The 14,785-nt window shown below is 42.3% G+C and overlaps 1 non-coding gene across 1 annotated transcript; it reads right to left on the bottom strand.

Moving 5' to 3' along the window:
- Positions 1-14,263: 14,263 nt before the first annotated feature.
- On the bottom strand, positions 14,264-14,372 carry LOC136519203 (small nucleolar RNA R71). Its single transcript, XR_010774763.1, has one exon. It is a non-coding gene; the product is annotated as a small nucleolar RNA R71 (small nucleolar RNA).
- Positions 14,373-14,785: the final 413 nt, after the last annotated feature.

Below are 14,785 nucleotides of genomic sequence, written 5' to 3'. Positions count from 1 at the left end.
CATCTGCTATCAAACATTCAAAATTTAGAAATCTCCAAGTTAGAATACATTCTGAAAATTTTCTGGACGAGTCTCAACATCAGCAGCTTTGTAAAACAGTCATATCTCGAGTTCCAGAATTCCAAATAAGGCGTACTTTATATGGTTGGAAAGCTTAAGAAATTATCTATAACTTTTATTCAGACCACATTCCAAGATTATGTCGTTAGATTACTCAAAAATAGGATAGAACCGAAACTGTTTCTAGATTCCAGACTGCGCAGAAACTTAAATTTGAAATAGAGATATCTCACGAACCAGATCAGATATTGGGGTGATTCCAGAGGTATTGGAAAGATACTTAAGTCTAGTTATTTCCATACAAATTTCATAATTTTTGGTTGTGTAGATTTTAATTGACATTGAGATAAGGACAGACTGCTCTAAAAAATAGATTCCGAGAGAACAAGATATAACAAACCCAACTATTTATTTATTGCCCCAATCTTTAATATTCTTAACTATAGAACTTGCAGACATGCCCACAAAGTTCCAGCACTCATTACAAAGATCCAACTCACACATAAACATAATAACAAATCAACTAAACACACCGCACTAATAGACTCGACTAGACTCAACTTAACTCGTTCTACTATCGTGTTATTACATAAAAAGGGACTCCAATATCTATGGGCGATACTCATGGGGAAGCTTCCCATACATCTTTGGCAAGTTGAGGCACACCCTTTGTTCATCAATCACCTGTCGGTGTCTTTTTATAGTTTTCTGCTGTGCCTTCACTTGATCCTCTAGTCGGCGAATCTTAGCCACGGACTCATAGCCGAAGTGTACCATCGCCTGGGTTGTTGGATCCATGCCCTGCGGGTCCATCACTGCCCATCCCAATTCTGTGTGTTGGTGAGGGAGGAATCGATATGGGTCATTCTTCATGTCCTCGAATCGGTGTCCACGGAGGCCTATGCAAGCTTCAGCGGCTGCATCTTCTATGCCGTCCTCCATGGTAGCATGGTGACCATGGTGCGCATAGTTTGAATCCAGCTGATATACGCCTTTCTGTTCGTCCTTGATGGTGATGCACACCCTGGTCTTCCAATAGGTGTCTTCAAGAGGGTGTGTATGTTCTTCGCAGACGTATTCTACAGCTGCATCCCAGTCGCTGTAGTAGGTCTGAAGCGTGCTCATGAGTCGGTGATGTGAAACGGAGGATTCACATCCTGGCTTATACCACACCTTCGTCGTCCACCCTAGGGGCGGAATCGGCTCATCCTCTTCAACGCCATCTTCCTCGTCATCATCGTACAAGTGGACGACCTTGACTTCTTGGGGTTCCTCCTGGACTGGCTCAGGTGTAGGTGTTGGTGGATCAAATTCCTATTCCTGGGGTTCTTCCTCCTCAGGCTCCATGGACAAACCTTGAGGCGGGTAGTACCCTCTAGTGCTGATGCGGGCAGTCTTGTAGGCACGAGGCATCTACAGAATTAGATTTAGTTAGGTTAGATTATAAGCAATAATTTTCATAATAGAATAAGGCAAAAGGAGCATAAAACTTTAGCAAATAACAAGGGTGAGATAGAAAGCATAAAATGAGTGAAGTAAAGGAAGCTAAAACGACCATTGCTAACTAGGCTTGCGTCCTACAGTCAACACAGCTCTGATACCAATCTGTCACACCCAATTTTAAGGATAAAATGGAGTGTAAAGTCTTATGTGCACCCAGAGATCAGTCACACACATAAGCCGACAAATTATGAATAGTATTATCACAAATGTTTATTACATCACGAATAAAACAGAGTTATCACATAAATATAGCGGGAATAATAAAAAGATCTCTCGTGGAAGCTCCATATCACAGGGACGTCGACTGGTTGACCACAAGTCTAGTAGTCCTCAGGAAAATCATCATACCCAAAGCCATCTGTTACCCATCCGGGATTTTTATCCAAATAGTGAAAATAAACAAGCGTAAGTACATGTCGTACTCAACAAGTGTAACACGGGGTTCATGAGGCTCAAAAGGCTTGACGCATGTTTAACAGCGTTTAGCTTTTAGTTGTCATAATTTCAGCTTAAGAGTAGCAACAAGTTGTTTCAATTCCCAATGCAAAACACATGATCAAATGTAAACATGAATAATGAATAGCACAAACAGGTAATACTTAGTGTTCATATATTCTGTAAATGTTCCAAGGCCGCTCGTGACCGTGAGCACGGCTGTTATAACAGTTTTACACTCTGTAGAGGTTGTACACTTTCACTGTGAGTCGTGATACCCATATGCCCGGGTTAATTACTCCCAAAACACTTCCAAGGTGAGAAGGCAGGGGTCACTATGAAGCCTTTCAAAGGTTCGTCTAACAAGTTAGGGCCGCTAGGTTTCTGTGGCCTACGAATGTAGAGCTCCCCTTCCGACAGGCACAATGACGCGTAGCCTATGCACTGACGGACAGAGGCCGCACTATATCCAACCCAGAACACACCCCTCTTGCGCCATAAAGGTAACCACTAACAAGCTAGAAAAGGTCCTCATACTGAGCTAAAGCAAGAGCAATGTAGCTCTCACAGCTGTACTGTAAGTCCCGGATGATCACTTACAGATAAGTCCTTAGGGAGAGAAATCTCAAGCATTTAGAAAGTAGCTAAATACTCCATCCCCCTGTTTCCATGTTGCTAAAAAGTCATATTTTAAAGTTTATTGCATATACCATTAGTCAAGTTACAAGATCATGGTTTAATTGAGCACTAGCAAAGCTACCCAAATACATAACCCGTAGGTAACAAGGTAATAGTTCAATTCTAGGGAATTCCTATCAAGGCGACACATGCAACATGAATTTAATGAATTAAAGTGAATATGAAACAAGGATGATCCCATGCTATACTTGCATTGAGCAAAGTACTCCTGCTGGTCCTGCTCGTCAAAGTCGTACCCTTGATCTCCCACAAACTGCTCACCGTCTATACTCGATAACCATAGCAACATACAAGCATCCAGGAGCAATCATGCAAAGCAAACAAAGCTATAGATTAGAATAGTACACCAACAGCAAAGAATCAAGATGAAAAGTTTGGAAAACAAATCTATGTCTCGCTACGAACACACAGACGCGAAGATCACAAAAATTGGATCTAAAACGGAAAAGTTATGAATTAAACAAGTTTTCCTATAGCAAAATAATAGATTAAATCTAACCTCAAATTTTAAAAGTTGGAAACCTACATAACAGTGATATAAACATGTAGATTACTTAATTATGAATCTAACGCAACTTGAACGGATCAAATCGTATTTAAAACGAAGATTTTATGGCTAAAATAAATTGATTGGCAAAACTGCAAATAGCTGAAAACGTATTTCAATATAACCGAATCAAAATATGCTTTTAAAAGGAGAAAATGAAATCTGTAAACATGCTTTGGACTGTGGGTTAAGTCAGAAATAATTGCAAGGGCGTATTTGAAAGATTGGCAGCGAAGGGGTATCCATCAATTTAAACCGCCAGATTAGATCTAGACGGCTTGGATTCAATCTGGCGGAAAAAGATAAAAATCCAGCCGGAACAGTGACGGCGGCAGTGCTCCCGACGGCGGTGCCATTGCCGACTTTCTGGAGTCCTCGGTTCTCGGCCTACAGCACACTATTCGATGAAAGATAAGTACAGGGAGAGGGAGGAAGCTACGGCGGACTCACCGGACCCGAAAAACAAGAATAGGAGGCAGCAACAACGGCGCGGCGCTCGGTGGTTGGCGATGCTTGCGGCGGAGCTAGGGCGAAGCGCGGCTGTGGCTGCTTCGGCGAAAAAAACGAGCGGCAGATGAGATTGGAGATGGAGGAGAAGCGCAGCGCTATTTATGGGGCGGGGCTGCTTGAGCGGCATGGCATCACGGGGTCGTGGTAGAGGCAAACTCAGCATCGGCGCGGATGGAGTCTGAGCCGGCCACGACGAGAGGAAGGAGGAGCCTGACTAGCGGGCCCGGCCGGTCAGTGGCGGAGGAAGGCGCACGGGTCACGGCTGGGCGCGCGGTGCTAGGCCGGTGCCTTGCTGGGCCGCGCGAAGCTGGTCATTGCGGTGCGCAAGGGAGAAGGCAAACTAGGCTCCGGCCCAAGCGGGGAAGAGAGCGATGGCCTGGGAAAGAAAGAAGCTGGCCACGGGAAGAAGCAGGCCTACGGGCCGAAACAGAGGAAGGAGAAGAAATTTATTCTTTTCTTTTTCTAATTTTTCCAAAACGAGTTCAAAATGAAATTTCAACTCAATTCAAAATCCGACTTCAAACCAAGCAATACAAAATATTATGCAACAGCATGAATGCCCACTCATAATCGTTAACCTATATTTGATTTTAATTTGATAAACTTTATTATTTTTCCTAAATTTAAATGCTCACAAAAATGCATAATCAATCAATTTCCCCTATTTCAAAATGTGCAAAATTTAGGGTGTCACAATTCTACCCCCCTTAAAATGAATCTTGTCCCCGAGATTTGGATGATGCTTACTCAAATAACTATGGGTATGTTTTCCTTAGATCCTCTTCTCTTTCCCAAGTAGCCTTATCTTCTGTATACCGATTCCACTGAACCTTACAGATCTTTATAACTCGGCTCCTTGTAACTCTCTCTGCCGTCTCCAAACTCCTTACCGGAAACTCCTCATATGTGAGATCTTCCTTAACTATAAGCTCCTCTAACGGTATCTGCTCCTCAGGCACATACAAACACTTCTTTAGTTGAGACACATGGAACACATCGTGCACACCTGACAAATTCTTAGGCAATTCCAACTGATAAGCTACTTCGCCATGTCTCTCTAAAATCTTGAAAGGCCCAATATACCTTGGTGCTAACTTTCCTTTCATGTTAAACCTTCTCACACTTCTCATAGGTGACACCTTCAAGTACACATAATCACCTACTTCAAAAACCAATTCTCTTCTTCTAGTGTCGGCATAGCTCTTCTGTCGAGACTGAGCCACTCTCAAGTTATCTCTGATCATCCTTACTTGCTCTTCTGCGTCTCTCAAAACATCTGGTCCGAACACTTGAGTTTCTCCCGTTTGATTCCAAAACAATGGGGTTCTACACTTTTGTCCATACAAAGCTTCGAAAGTGCCATATTGAGACTTTTCTGAAAACTGTTGTTGTACGAGAATTCTGCATAAGGCAAACTCTTGTCCCAACTTGTACCATACTGTAATGCACAAGCTCTCAACATATCCTCTAATATCTGATTAATTCTCTCAGTTTGCCCATCTGTCTGAGGATAATATGTTGTACTAAAATTCAGCTTTGTTCCCAACGAACTATGTACTTGCTGCCAAAAATGAGATGTAAATTGAGTACCTCGATCTGACACAATTTTCTTGGGAACTCCATGTAGACAAACTATCCTCTCCATATATAACGCGGCCAATTGGGGACCAGTATAGGTAGTCTTGACTAGTAAGAAGCGAGCAACTTTAGTTAACCGATCCACTATTACCCAGATTGAATCATAGCCTCTCTGAGTACGTGGTAACCCAACTATAAAGTCCATACCAACTTCTTCCCACTTCCACTCAGGTATCTTCATTGGTTGTAGCAATCCTATAGGTCTTTGATGTTTAGCTTTGACTCTCTGACATGTATCACGTAAAGCAACATATTCTGCAACATCTCTTTTGAGTCCGTACCACCAATACTTCTCTCTCAGATCCAAATACATCTTAGTACTTCCAGGATGAATAGAATAAGCAGACTCATGTGCCTCATGAAGAATTGCCCCTCGTATAGCCTTATCCTCAGGCACACATAGTCTTTTCCCAAACCACAAAGTTCCATTGTCATCCATATTGAAACCTGGTGCCTTACCAATCACTATGTTTTCCACTATCTCTTTCAACTTTGCATCCTGTAACTGTCCTTTACGTATTTCTTGCTCCAATTTAGGCTCCAACACCAACTCCACTGCATTAGTGACAATGCCTAAATTCAGTTGCTCAAACTCAGCACACAACTCACTTGACATCGATGTCACTTGCACCTCATTGGCATAACTCTTCCTACTAAGAGCATCGGCAACAACATTCGCCTTTCCAGGATGATAGTGTACCTCTAGAATATAATCTTTGATCAACTCTAACCATCGACGCTGTCTCATATTCAGATCTGTCTGAGTGAAAATGTACTTCAGACTCTTGTGATCAGTATAGATGTCACTCTTATGCCCGATAAGATAGTGCCTCCAAATCTTCAGAGCATGAACCACTGCTTCTAACTCCAAGTCATGAGTATAATAATTTAACTCATGCTTTCTCAACTGTCGGGAAGCATAAGCCACTACTCTGCCTTCTTGCATAAGAACACATCCAAGTCCTTGACGAGATGCATCACAATAGATAGAAAAACTCTTGTTCAAATCAGGCAAAATCAACACTGGGGCTGTAGTCAACCTCTTCTTCAAATCTTCAAAATTAGCCTGGCACTTCTCGGACCACACAAACTTAGCATTTTTCTCCAACAAAGCCGTCATAGGCTTGGCAAGTTTAGAGAAACCTTCTATGAACCTTCTGTAGTATCCAGCTAATCCCAAGAAACTACGAATCTCTCCCACATCTGTTGGTGGTTTCCAATTCAATACATCCTTCACCTTGCTTGGATCTACTGCGATTCCACCATTAGAGACAACATGTCCTAGGAAAGAAACTTCCTTCAACCAGAATTCACACTTGCTTCGCTTAGCATACAACTTGTGTTCTCTAAGCTTCTGCAAGACGAACCTCAGATGTTCAGCATGCTCTTCTTCTATTTTGGAGAATACCAATATATCATCGATGAATACCACCACAAACTTATCCAAAAACTCCATGAACACCTTGTTCATCAAGTACATAAAGTAGGCAGGTGCATTGGTCAAACCAAATGACATAACAATGTACTCATACAAACCATACCTCATAGTAAAAGCTATCTTGGGTATGTCAGTTGCATGAATTTTCAACCAATGATAGCCAGAGTGAAGATCAATCTTAGAAAAAAGACAAGCACCTCTCAACTGATCAAACAAATCATCAATCCTAGGCAACGGATACTTGTTCTTGATAGTAACCTCATTGAGTGACCGATAATCAACACACATCCTCTGGGTACCATCCTTTTTGTCAACAAATATAACTGGTGCTCCCCAAGGTGATGAACTAGGATGAATAAAACATTTCTCTTGTAACTCCTTTATTTGTTTCTTAAGTTCTTCTAATTCATTAACCCCCATTCTATATGGACGCTTAGCTATAGGTGCAGTTCCAGGTAATAATTCAATAATAAACTCAATGTCACAGTCAGGTGGCATACCTGGCAAATCATCAGGGAACACATCTAGAAAATTCATCCACCACTAGGTCCTCCTTGTTGCCGCTATCATCAAGATGGTTCACTATGGCTGTCGGCTGTGCTTGTATTACACCATCAACATTAATTATTTCTCCATTTGGTGCGGTCACAACAACTATCTTCTCTTTACACTGGATCACAGACTGTTGTTGCTTCATCCAGTCCATACCTAGAATCACATCTATACCAGATGCTCTCAATACAATAGGGCTCACTTTGAACTCTACCCCCTTAAGAATAGGCTAGTCGGAAGACAACGATATAAAGCTTGCATACTTCCACCCGGTGAGTTTACTAATATGGGATTTTGCATGGCACATAATGGTATGCTATGGTTTCTAACAAATGCTTGTGATATAAATGAATGTGAAGCTCTAGAATCAAAAAGAACAGTGGCAGGGGTTGAGTTGACATTGAGCATACCGAGCATGACTTCTGGTTCCGCAAGCGCCGTCTCTGTAGACACATGATTCACCTTCCCATAATGTGTTGGCTTCTGGTTGATGTTCTGCTTCTGGGGGGTTTGCGAGTTGGGCTTCTCAGGGCAATTATAAGACAGGTTACCTTCTTTGCCACAACGGAAGCACTTGCTGGGGGTGCTAGGGGTACTAGTCTTCATAGGAGTGTTGTTGGGCGCTCCCTGTCGTGGTGTCTGCTAACCACTCTGTTGTTGAGGACGTTGATTGGCATTCTACGGCTGGTTCTAGTTGCACTGAGGATACTGACCATGATTCCACTGACTGGGTGGTCCCTGGAACCTTTGTTGAAAGCCTTGCTGAGGGTTGGTACGTGGATGAGTATTGCTCCCAGAGGCCTGTCGCTGAAGCCTCCTCTTCTTGGTCTCCATCTCCTTGCGCTTGTTGTCAATAACAATAGCGCGATTCACCAGTGTCTGAAAATTGGGGTAGGTATTGGACATAAGCTAGAGCTATAGACCATCGTACAGACCTTTGAGAAAGCGGCGTTGCTTGTCAGCATCATTAGCCACTTCATTTGGAGCATAACGTGACAACTGAGCAAACTTGTCACGGTACTCAGCGACAGACATGGATCCCTGCTTCAGAGCTCTAAACTCCTCCTACTTGAGCTCTATCAGTCCCTTAGGTCCTGCTCGTCAAAGTCGTACCCATGATCTCCCACGAATTGCTCACCGTCTATACTCGATAACCACAGCAACATACAAGCATCTAGGAGCAATCATGCAAAGCAAACAAAGCTATAGATTAGAACAGTACACCAACAGCAAAGAATCAAGATGAAAAGTTTGGAAAACGAATGTACATCTCGCTACGAACACACAGACGCGAAGATCACAAAAATCGGATCTAAAACGGAAAAGTTATGAATTAAACAAGTTTTCCTATAGCAAAATAATAGATTAAATCTAACCTTGAATTTTAAAATTTGGAAACCTACATAACAGTGATATAAACATGTAGATTACTTAATTATGAACCTAACGCAACTTGAACGGGTCAAATCGGAGTTAAAACGAAAATTTTATGGCTAAAACAAATTGAATGGCAAAACTACAAATAGCTGAAAACATATTTCAATATAACCGAATCAAAATACGCTTTTAAAAGGAGAAAACGAAATCTGTAAATGTGCTTTGGACTGCGAGTTAAGTTGGAAATAATTGTAAGGGCGTATTTGAAAGATTGGCAGCGAAGGGGTATCCTTCAATTTAAACCGCCGGATTAGATCTAGACGGCTTGGATTCAATCTGGCGGAGAAAGATAAAAATCTAGCCAGAACAGTGACGGCGGCTGTGCTCCCGATGGCGGCGCCATTGCCGGCTTTCTGGAGTCCTCGGTTATCGGCCTACAGCGCACTATTCGACAAAAGATAAGTACAGGGAGAGGGAGGAAGCTACGGCGGACTCACCGGACCCGAAAAACAAGAACATGAGGCAGCAACAACGGCGCGGCGCTCGGTGGTCGGCGATGCTTGCGGCGGAGCTAGGGCGAAGCGCGGCTGTGGCTGCTTGGGTGAAAACAAACGAGCGGCAGATGAGATAGGAGACGGAGGAGAAGCGTGGCGCTATTTATGGGGCGGGGCTGCTTGAGCGGCACGGCATCACGGGGTCATGGCAGAGGCAGACTCAACATCGGCGCGGATGGAGTCCAAGCCGGCCACGACGAGAGAAAGGAGGAGCCTGACCAGCGGGCCTGGCCGGTCAGTGGCGGAGGAAGGCGTGCGGGTCATGGCTAGGCGTGCGGTGCTAGGCCGGCGACTTGCTGGGCCACGCGAAGTTGGTCATTGCGGTGCTCAAGGGAGAAGGCAAACTGGGCTCCGGCCCAAGCGGGGAAGAGAGCGACAACCTGGGAAGGAAAGAAGCGGCCCACGGGCAGAAGCAGGCCTACGGGCCAAAACAGAGGAAGGAGAAGAAATTTATTCTTTTCTTTTTCTAATTTTTCCAAAACGAGTTCAAAATGAAATTTCAACTCAATCCGAAATCCGACTTCAAACCAAGCAATACAAAATATTATGCAACAGCCTGAATGCCCACTCATAATTGTTAACCTATATTTGATTTTAATTTGATAAACTTTATTATTTTTCATAAATTTAAATGCTCACAAAAATGCATAATAAATCAATTTCCCCTATTTCAAAATGTGCAAAATTTAGGGTGTTACAGAGCCAAGAACCGACGGTGATAAAATAGCAGTACAAAAAGCTGGCACCGTCCTCTCCTTCCTCCTCTCTTCCATCCCGAGCACAGAGGCGCACGTTTGGGCCACTCCCTCCATTGTTGCGGTTGCTCTTCAACGTGAAGCTAGCTCTTGGATTTGGAAGAATGGCTTGATCTTTTTGCTTTAAGGTTAGTAATAAGCATCCACTCCTTTGATTTTGTTGCTTAATTAGCGTTGTTTTGATGGCTACATTGCTTGATTCTCATTCTAGTTCTTTCTCCATTCTAGAGAGCACTTTTTTAATTGAACTTTGTGCAAGGCTTCCAAGCAAATTGTGGTGAATCCATCATTCAAAAGGTTGGTGTCTTTGAACACATTTAAAATCCTAGCTAATTACATGGTGGTCAAGATCATTGTTAGTATGTGTTGCTATAATTAGTTCTTGATAAGAGTATAGTAGATACTTTTACAATTTTGGTGAGCAAATTAATTCATGTGTCACCTATCAACATATTGTTTGGAGCTACATTGTTGTTCATGGTCATGTCTCTAATTTTAGACTTTTTTAAAAAAAATAGTGTCTCCATTTTTACGTGGCATCGAGTAGAATAACTGTTCTTCATTATTGTGCAATAATTGTTTTTTATGGGGCTGCGATTTTCAATTTATATGGTCGGGGCTACAATTTCAATTTTCCAATGATTAGTGTACAACAATGTTTTCCAAAAATGGGGTGACTAAATTAAATAAGTGTAGAATAAATGGTACTTTCGAGCTACAATTGTTGTTCATGAAGCTCGACTTCTTATTAATTTGTCTATAATTACTGTCTCAATATTTTTTTGTGCAGAGATGGATAGAGAGTGGATGCATCTGTCCCGAACGGACAAGCGGTACATGCATGGTGTCAGCCAGTTTATCACCAATGCCAAAGCCCATGCTAGGAATTAGAACCCTGTCTTCTGCCCATACATAGATTGCATGAATCAAAGGAAATGGGCTCAAATTGAGTCTGTACAAATGCACTTGATTACCAGGGGTTCATGCTATACTATACGATATGGACTATGCATGGCGAGGTTGATGTGAATGTTCCACAGGAAAATGATGATGATGTGGCCATGCCTAACGTAGCCATCCACGATGCTGACGAGGAACCCGGTGTCAACACGGAACCTATGGCAATAGTTAATGATGTGTTTAGGAACACGCTAACTAACGACACCAAGGATAACGATGGCATTTCTTAGCTTCTACGTAATGTAGAGATTGAATGTCTTAGTGAAAGACAGCTGAGAAAGCTAGAGAAAATGAGAAAAGATGGCAAAACACCATTGTATAAGAATTGTCCAATGAGCAAATCAAAAGCCGACATCGTGCTGTTAGAGTTCAAATCGACAAACGGATTGAGCGATAAAGGCTTCGATTAGTTGTTAGGTATAATAAGAAAAATGCTCCTAGAAAAAAATGAGTAGCCAGAAAAGACATACCTGGCCAAGCAAATGATCTGCCCCATCGGCCTCGAGGTTGAAAAAATCCACGTGTGTTCCAATGATTGCATATTGTACCATGGAGACAAAAATAAAGACTTGGATGCGTGCCCCAAGTGTGAAGCTCCACGGTATAAGGAAGGGCCGTCAGATGAGGGTATCAAGACCAGAGGAGGTCCCGTGAAGGTCGTTTGGTATTTCCCTATAGCTCCCCGGGTGCATAGGCTGTTTGCATATGCAAAGTCAGCCAAGCTGTTGCACTGGCATGGCGAACAGTGGCTGCTTGACAGTGATAGGGTTACATCACTGTCGGTTTCATTACAAAACCGGCAGTGATGGACACCATCAGTGTTGGTTTTGTTTTAAAACCGGCAGTGATGTGTCTACCCCCCTATAAAAAGGAACCAATAACATACACACGCACGCACCCTCACTTCACTCTCAATTCTTAGTTTCACGTACTCTCACTTCTCATTCTTTTCACTCTACGTGATTTGGTCATGACTCCTGGATATGTCATTACAGGTTGTTGATGGTAGTTAACAACCATTATAAAACATTAATATAACATGAATAAGGGCACAATTGCAATCACCAATAAAGGTCTAGGGGTTTAAACTAACAAATTCCACAAGTTTTGGTGAATCTGTAATTTTTGCAGGGTTTATCCAAAAAACCGTCAAGGTGGACCTAGATGTCAGAATTAATCACGCTTATCCTTAGGGAAACAGACACTAGAGGACTCCAACACCGAGGCGGAGCCCGAGCGGCTACCAAGTGGGGCCGGCCGGCCCCACCTGCAGGCCACCCGGCCTTTGGGCCCACCTATCAGCCTCCGTGCCACAATGTTGGTTCTCCACCTCCTCCTAGGATGCATCTACGCCGTCCTTTAAGTTGGTTTGATCTAGGGGCTCACATTTGACGCTCCAGCCTATATATACCAGACCTTGCCACCCCCTTGGAGCATTGATAAATCATTTGAGAAGTCAGAAACCCTAATTATCCTCAGAGCTCCACTATATTCTAGGGCATAGCTAGTTTGGCTAGGTCTAGAGGGAGGCAAGCAGGCTTCGCTTGATTTCCAGATTGTGTCAAGAGTGTGGTTTGGTATAATCTTTGTACCCCCTCTCTTTTGTATCTCTATTATTTTTATATGCTAGCTACAATTGTTATGACAATATCAGTATTCATCTTATTTATGTTCTTCATTATAATGTTCATCGTCTACTTTGATTATATGCTTAGTATAGTTAGATTATCATCATGTTCATGCATAGGTTCGTATAGCGCTCACTCTAAGGATGTATGGGTGGGTGGTCGCCATTGTGTAAGCATGGTGCTTATACGTTGTTTACCTACAGATACACCCTATATTCTGGGTCATGTGGTAGATCACGGATGTGACACTCCCATTGAGTCCTTTGTAGTCCAATCCCCGAATATAGGCAGCACGTAGGATGCGGTTATGAAGGAAGAGCAAGCTATGTTCTTAATCTTCCTTAGTAATATTCAGTATGTGTAGATATGAAGATGATCTTAGCCATGACTACTAGGTGTAATTGCACTAATCAATGTATGCTTTGACTTGTAATTAAGAATAACTTAGGAATTATTCCTCTAATATTCTACTTGACCATGCTAATGTCATAGATAGGAGTGCTCTGAGTGATTTATCATTATCATTAATCAATACTTATCATATACATATCTTATCCTATGACTTACCCCTATTTTGAGTAGAATATTGGTTGTGGTTTATCTCTCCATCAATAGTATAAGTTATCAATACATGTCCATGCTAGACCTTCCCTGTGGTGAAATATAAATAATGATACCTAGAATACTCTCGGGTGAAGTGCTATAATGGTATAATTATCTATGCATTTCCAGATTCCTTTCATATATATATTCATACCTATTCCTTCTAGTCACATAAATTAATAAAGAACTACTTTGTATTACTCTCGTAGTGATGCTAGGTAAAACTAACAAGCATCTCTGGCACCATCATTAGGGATGACAACCTAGTACAAATGCTAAGAGATGTAGGCATATAATAGGTGGCTACTTAAAACAAGTGACAAGTTAATAAATACCAACAAGCATTTCTGGCGCCATTGCCGGGGAAGGTAGCTAGGCAAAGGAAGTATTGATAAACTTATACTTATTGATGTGATCGAGATAACCATTGACCTCTACTCAAACAGGCTTACCCTTGTTTTTGCCTACTTATGTATCTTATGTAGGGTAATGTATGACTGGCTTTGACCTTCCGACAAACTACGTTGAAGATCCAGAAGCATTAATCAGGAGAACTAGAGCTAAACTCAAGAAAGTCTTAGCTTTAGAATCGGAAGACAACCAGCAAATAAGGCAGAGCTTAACACTAGAATTTGAAGCCATGGCTAAGAAGACTCTCCGTGAATTCTCTGCTCCAACTATGGCCAACATCCATACTAGACCAGCAGTCAATGTCGGAGATAATGGATTTGAGCTTAATCCAGCTCTCATAAACATGGTGCAAGCTAGCCAATTTTGTGGAAAGGCACACGAAGATGTGAGTGCACATCTCCAACACTTCCTAGAGATTTGCAGTACTTTTACAATCAAAGGAGTTACCAGAGATGCCATTTTACTTCGCCGCTTCCCATTCTCACTTTTGGGAAAGGCAAAGCAATGGTTCTACGCTAACAAAGATAGAAATACTACATGGGATAACAGCTCCACTGTCTTCCTAGCTAAGTTCTTTCCCATAGGCAAGACCAATGCTCTATGTGGGAGAATTTCAAGTTTTCAGCAACAACATGATGAATCTGTCCCCGAGGCGTGGGAACTCTTTCAAGACTACATAGCAGAATGTCCTCATCATGGGATGGAGAATTGGCTACTCATGCAGACCTTCTACCATGGGTTGACTACTAGTACCCGTGATATGATGGATGCTGCTGCTGGAAGTGCATTCCTATCACTCACACTCCCAGCTACAACACTCTCATGGAGAAGATGGCCTCCAACCAAGGCTAGAATGAAGAACGTGTTCAGCCCCTCAAGAGAGGTGGAGGTATACATCAACTCAAGGAGGTAGATATGCTATCTACCAAGATGGACCTGCTGGCCAAACTACCAAGATAACTACCAAAGTAACTATCAAGGTAATCATTTCAATAACTTTAATCAACCACCATTGAGAGAATTAATTGCTGGCCAATCCAAACTTATGGAGGGATTATCTAGAATGGTAGCTACCAATGATAAAATTTTAGAGAACATAAATAATAGAATGAATA

The sequence above is a fragment of the Miscanthus floridulus genome, chromosome 17, assembly GCF_019320115.1.
Source record: "Miscanthus floridulus cultivar M001 chromosome 17, ASM1932011v1, whole genome shotgun sequence".
Lineage (NCBI taxonomy): Eukaryota > Viridiplantae > Streptophyta > Magnoliopsida > Poales > Poaceae > Miscanthus > Miscanthus floridulus.
Note: the sequence above shows the minus strand (reverse complement) of the source record. Positions and strands in the feature narration are given on the sequence as shown.